A 7,274-nucleotide genomic window follows, 5' to 3' on the forward strand; every position below is an offset into this window, starting at 1 on the left:
ATAGCACTACCACTTATAATGTGATGACCCTGGAATGAAACATAGCCCTTTATAAGATATAGCACTACCACTAATGTGATGACCCTGGAATGAAACATAGCCCTTTATAAGATATAGCACTACCACTAATGTGATGACCCTGGAATGAAACATAGCCCTTTATAAGATATAGCACTACCATTAATGTGATGACCCTTGAATGAAACATAACCCTTTAAAAAGTTACTGGAGTCATCACCTGACGTTTTTCATGATCATTTTTATATGTTGGCTAGTGAGTGTGAATCAGTTCTTTTGTTTTCAAGTAGTTTGTCATTGCTACTGACCAACATTGCTTGTCATTGCTACTGACCAACATTGCTTGTCATTGCTACTGACCAACATTGCTTGTCATTGCTACTGACCAACATTGCTTGTCATTGCTACTGACCAACATTGCTTGTCATTGCTACTGACCAACATTGCTTGTCATTGCTTCTGACCAACATTGCTTGTCATTGCTACTGACCAACATTGCTTGTCATTGCTACTGACCAACATTGCTTGTCATTGCTACTGACCAACATTGCTTGTCATTGCTACTGACCAACATTCTTGTCATTGTTACTGAACAACATTGCTTGTCATTGTTACTGACCAACATTGCTTGATCATGTGTACATTTGCATATTTAAAAGATGAAATAAATGCAGATATAATCAAATACAGGTGTCACAATTATTCAAAGGTAAATTTGAAGTTTGAAGGGTATTAGGAGTTTATTTTCTCTCTTCTTTATTTGCTATGATTTAGATGAAAATGGCATCCAGTAAAGATTCTGACGAGAAAGAAGGTGAGTACTTAAGACACAGTTGATGATGAAATATATGAAACAAGCCGGCCACGGCAATTGTATTTATGATAGTGTACGTCATTGAAGATTAGCAGAGTAAGATGCCACACTAGCAGTGTACAGTGTCAAAAGTAATTCATTATGTTATAGATCACCATGGTGATGAAGTGTCACTACAGAAACATTGTGAGTGTATTTGCCTAAGTGTTCTCTCTACCCACTTGCTTGTAAAAGTCCACCAGAAAACACTACAAGCACAAATACAACTACTTATGTGGTCATAGGGCCTGTTACACATATTTATCTGAATCAGGAAATTACATTAAATGTCACTGTACATATTTGTATGCTCATTGCACACAAGTATGCAATCATGTTTTCAGTATTGCACTGGTTAATTTTCACCTCTGTGCATCAGCCTTTGATGATCCCAGAATGGATATCTTTGATAGCTCTAGGGATTTACCTGTTTTCATTTGTAAAAAGTCTGAGACTTTTGTTCTTCCAATTCACACCAGTCTAGCTAATATATAACAGCAGATACAACTATATATACACTGTATACAGTACTCCTGACAACTATACATCATACAGGTGTATCTGAATGTTTCTATCATATGCACGGGTGGAATTTGTTTCATTAACAGATGTTGATGGAGATGATGAAGGAGAAGAAAATTCTGATGAAAGTCACCATAGCAATGAAGGAGATGGTAGCCATGGTATTAACATATGTGATGATGGTGACAGTGATGGTGATGGTGATGGTGATGGTGATGGTGACGGTGATGGTGATGGTGGTGATGATGGTGATGGTGATGGAGATGGAGATGGAGATGGAAACAGTGGTCCTTTCTCTGACCACAGCCATTGTGAAAGAAGTTCATCCCTTCCAAGTTTGATGAAACCTGAAAGTGAAATAAGTACACCCTCAAAGAAAATACTGATGTCTGAAGCAGAATTATCAAGTCAGTCTCGGGGATCACCTTATGAAGGTAAGTTGTTGTTATATAAATATAAGATATGAATGAGTGAAAGCTGAGAACAAAAAGTAAAAATAACAATGTAATCTTTATTTATACTGGATACTTCATTAAGTATATAATCACTTCTCTCCAAGAAGTCCTGTAAGGGCCATCCCTCATGGGTTCAGTGTTAATGCAGGAGGAAATCAGAGTACCTGAGGAAAACCTGCGTTGTTGGGTAGAGTCAAGCTGAATGAGACACTCTTCTTACTTACAGCGTGGTAAATTTCAATCAAACCTTGAATTGGTTCAAACCCGGGCTGCAGTGGTAATAGTCTCGCTGCCAGATTTCATGATTTTAATTTTAGTTGACATGTAATTTAGCTAGTTGAGATTGACTCACTTCCAGTAAAAGTGTGGAGTATTTTTCAATGGACAAAACTACAGAAAAATAGAGAGAAGTTACTGCTACTTGGACTCAATTGTCTTGTTTTTATATGTATAACATTGGTAGGTAGTGGTCCAATCAGTGATACCCGCACAACATCTAGTAAAACAAGTGATGTCAGACTTGATCATGACATTGAACCATCAAAAGGTCCAGGGGGTGATGCACCTAGTGTTGGCATGCAAGAAGAAAAACAAACATTTAGTCAGGAGGAGATGAAATCATATTCACCAGCATCTAGAAGTCAGGAGAAGACTGTTACCACTCCTGTAAAGAAGCAAAGCTCAAGTTTAGGTGAGTAAATAAGAACAAAAGAAATACTTTTTGATGAATGAATTTCAGTTTGTGACCTTTTTAGCTTATGTCAAAATGTTAGCAACAAGACCAAGCCCATAGCAACATCCAAATGATGGTTTATATTGCAAAGACAAAACTGGGAAGGGTGGGCAAGTGAATAAAGATTCTGAAAATGTATGCAATATGCCTGGCAACAAGACCATGCTCATAGCAACAGCCAAATACAGTTGTGCTACAACGCACTATTTTTTCTAATTGCAATCAACTTTCAGAACTTAACTCACATGGCAATTAGACATACCTGTACATGCATTAGAAATATTTCATGGAACATGCAGATAAATACACTACTGAACTGATGTGGTTTGAGTTAAATACATAACGATTTTGTTTATTTTATTGTTTTAATGAACTAGATACACCAACTACCCATAGCTCAAGTGTCAGTAGTAGTCTGTATCCTGGAAGTACTAGTATGGAGAGTGGTGTTACTACACTAGGATCATTAAGCAGTGTACCTACCACTCAATCACCAGACAAACAACATAACAGGTATTTAGCATTTTACAGTATTGATGTTTTAATAACATATTTTTCCACCTCTAATTTGTCAGGTTACATGTGCAGCTCAAGAGTCAAAAGATGTTTTCATTAAATCATGCCCTCTAGTGTTGAAGTAGATCAGTGATGTAAATGGATGAAAACACAAGTGAATAGACCTTTTCAGGAAACTGTGCCCTCTAGTTGTGAATTACAACACTGGTGTAAATGGATGAAAATAGACATATCCAACCCCATTCATTCTATGATGAATTAGAGCATAACAATCATGTGTGACTAGTTGATTGAAATAACACTGTTGATAACCAGTAAGTTATAATGAACGACATACAAGTGATAGTGTGTGTTTTAGTTAGATTGATACCAATGATAGAATTTGTAACGGGCTGTTGCATGTTGGTTTATTTCATTGTATTTTTTATCCATAGTTCCATCAAATCACAGATGACAAACAAGCCACCATCAAAACAACAAGGTGAAATCATTATCATATCATCACAAGATGATGTGTCACCATCGCAACAAGATATGTTTGCTCCAAGTGTAGAACTTGATCAGGACAATGATCAATTGGGTAAGTTAGTCCGGTGATTTGATGCATTCTCTTTAAGGGGAATGCCACTTTCTGTTCTGAAGAAATGGAAAGGAGAGACAATGACATCCATACAAAGACTGAAACATACAAAAACTAACCATCCAAAGTCATTTGATTCAAAAATAGCAGCTGTTCAGATAATTTAGGATTAATCAAATGTTACTAATCCCCAAAGGGGGAACTACTAAAATGGGCTCCGTCTGTGTGTCCATCTGTCCGTGCGTGTGGCTGTCTGTCCGCCCATCCGTAATACATCATTTCTTTGACATGCAAAATCTGATTTCAATCAAACCTGGTACAAAGGTGACATATCATATGGGACATATGTAGCTCAATTTGTTTTACAAGATATGAAAATTTCACAGAATGACATTTACTGCATATAGGTTGTTGATATCCCTGAGTGATAATGGATTCATCCACCATTAGGGCTAAGCCCCATTTAGAAGTTGTGTTTACTATCTCTCCAGTATAGCTCACTCACTGGGAAACCATTCAAATACTTTCCCTCTTGTAATCCGTGTGCTCTTCATTCATAAAGTAGAAAGAGAGCTGACAACATTGAAGATAAGCTTATGCCTCAGACAATGCACTCATTTATACTAACATGGTATTAGAACTAGGTATTTGGTCTGTCCTTGGTTTTAATAGAAAGTAAACTGAATAGTGGAAAGAAACTGTCAAAGAAAGTATCTCATCAAGTAACCCCAATTACAAAGAAATATCAAGAAATTCTCCCAACCTCAAACTAAAGCATACTTATGTATAAGGAAAGTTGTTACTCCAAAAATTCCACAACAAAGTCAATTGTACCTGCCCTATGTATAGTTCATACTTTATACATGTACATGTACATGTATTGGTTATATATGAGGGGACTGTGTTTTCTATGAAAACTTGTTTGTATTTTGTTTTAGGTTATGCTTCTCAAAAGACTCGTCTTGTCAATACTCCCTCAGTAACAATTGGAAATCTTCAACTATCAGGAAAAATTCTGGTTCATGAAACAAGTACATCTGATGATGGGTGAGTTAAAACAAGTGACCTTATCAGATCATAAGGGATTTTTGATACATATTCATTCCAACTGTTACCAAATAACTTAATGATAAAGAACAATCATTTTGTATGAGGAAAGGTAACTTCCAAATGATCGTAACTTATTTCAAGATTTGAAATATCAAACTCAATGTTTGCAGCACAGTATGTAGAGGCTTGTGATTACTATAAAGTGATTTTATTGTAGTCAAAGTCCATCGGATCAAAACATAAATACAACTTACATTAACAAAACACTAGTTACAGTTCCTTTTAATTATTAGCTTCTGTTCTGATTGAGGTTACGTGATTCATTACAGTTTAGTAAATTTCACTTTCATGGTGAAATGTTGAGATGGATTTCTGTGGTACATGTTTGATTTGCAATTATGCAAATAGCTTACATGTATGTCATCCCTTGTGTGTCTGTATAGTTGCCACATGTAGATTTATTGGACTCTAACAAAATAAAATTGTCTTCAGGGTTCCTTCCACACCTGATGCTTATGGGCCAACACCAGTCATTATACCAGATTCCCCCACACTGGGACAAACAGGTAGACATACATATTTTGCTCAAGAGTAATACTTTCAGCCAAAAATGACATTTTAGACAAACTGCTGTATTCAGGAGATTGCAAACTATATATTATTGTAAAACCGTTCACTTTTTGGTCACAAATCTACAATTCAGAAGCTATTCAGGAAATTGTTTGCTAGGTGGCATCAATCATTCAATGTTTATCAAGACAAGATGTCCTTGCATACAATGTTGTGTAATTTAGAAGTGAAAATTTGATGTGTGTGTGGTCAGAGACTGCGTCAGCTAAGTTCATGGTAATGAATATAGATTCCCATTGTACTGTTTTTCATTCACCATTCTGAGTTGACAACAATTTATTCAAGAAATGAACATTAAAAGTACACCTTTTTTCATCTGTGTTTTGAAAGCTGGATTTTTTTTTATCTATCCCGTAATCATTTATTTGATTTCTAGGAGAATCCAGTAAACATGAGGATGATGAAGACAGGGCAGAAGAAGCAACATATATAGATAGTGATGGAGACATTCAGGTATCTTACCTATTAATGTATCTACATAGACAACATTTGTTAAACTTAGGTTTGCCGAGTACTGCATCTACATAAACAACTTTTGTTAAACTAAGGTTTGCCAAGTACTGCATCTACATAGACAACATTTGTTAAACTTAGGTTTGCCGAGTACTGCATCTACATAAACAACTTTTGTTAAACTAAGGTTTGCCAAGTACTGCATCTACATAGACAACATTTGTTAGACTTAGGTTTGCCAAGTACTGCATCTACATAGACAACATTTGTTAAACTTAGGTTTGCCGAGTACTGCATCTACATAAACAACTTTTGTTAAACTAAGGTTTGCCAAGTACTGCATCTACATAGACAACATTTGTTCAACTTAGCTTTGCCGAGTACTGCATCTACATTGACAACATTTGTTAAACTTAGGTTTGTCGAGTACTACATCTACATAGAGAACATTTGTTAAACTTAGGTTTGCCGAGTACTGCATCTACATTGACAACATTTGTTAAACTTAGGTTTGCCGAGTACTACATCTACATAGACAACATTTGTTAAACTTAGGTTTGCCAGGTACTGCATCTACATTGACAACATTTGTTAAACTTAGCTTTGCCGAGTACTGCATCTACATAGACAACATTTGTTAAACTTAGGTTTGCCGAGTACTACATCTACATAGACAACATTTGTTAAACTTAGGTTTGCCGGGTACTGCATCTACATTGACAACATTTGTCAAACTTAGGTTTGCCGAGTATTGCATCTACATTGACAACATTTGTTAAACTTAGGTTTGCCGAGTACTGCATCTTCCTGTATGCAAATGATTGCACAAGTGTTTCATTTACACAAAATCCTGTGAACCACTATGCTTACGTTTTACAAAATTTCCTGTTTTTAGGAAAACATATTTAATAGTAACAGAGCCCCATGATTTGTGGTTGTCAGTGTGGATACTAGATGTATTTGTACTCATGACTGCTGTGTTTCTGATGTACATTCACTAGCAAAGAAAGTAATAGAACAGCCACAGAGAATGCTGTAAGTATGTGCACATGCTCTGAGTACACCGCACTGGCACTCATGGATCATGGGGTTCTATTACTGTACTGTCTTGATACAGTACTTTGGATATACTACAATTCTAATGTCAATATCTATCAAATACTCTCAAATCTGACATGTTGACAGATTCCTAAGTGGCAACTGGCAATAAATCAAGAACAAAGAGCTGTAGTCAATTCCAGTAGTTACCATAGTAGCAGTGGAAGTAGCAAAACAACATCCTCATCTTCTGTCAATGTCTCCATGGAAACAAGTAGTAGTAAACAATCATTCTCATCCGTACAGGTATGTTGTTGTTTGTTTGTTGTTTCAAGATTTTGTTAGCTGTGTTAAGATTCTATCATTAATGCTGAAATGATAGAAATAGAATCCAAATGACAAGTGTGAGAGGAAAGAATCTATAGT

Source organism: Glandiceps talaboti, chromosome 12, assembly GCF_964340395.1.
Source record: "Glandiceps talaboti chromosome 12, keGlaTala1.1, whole genome shotgun sequence".
Taxonomy (NCBI): domain Eukaryota; kingdom Metazoa; phylum Hemichordata; class Enteropneusta; family Spengelidae; genus Glandiceps; species Glandiceps talaboti.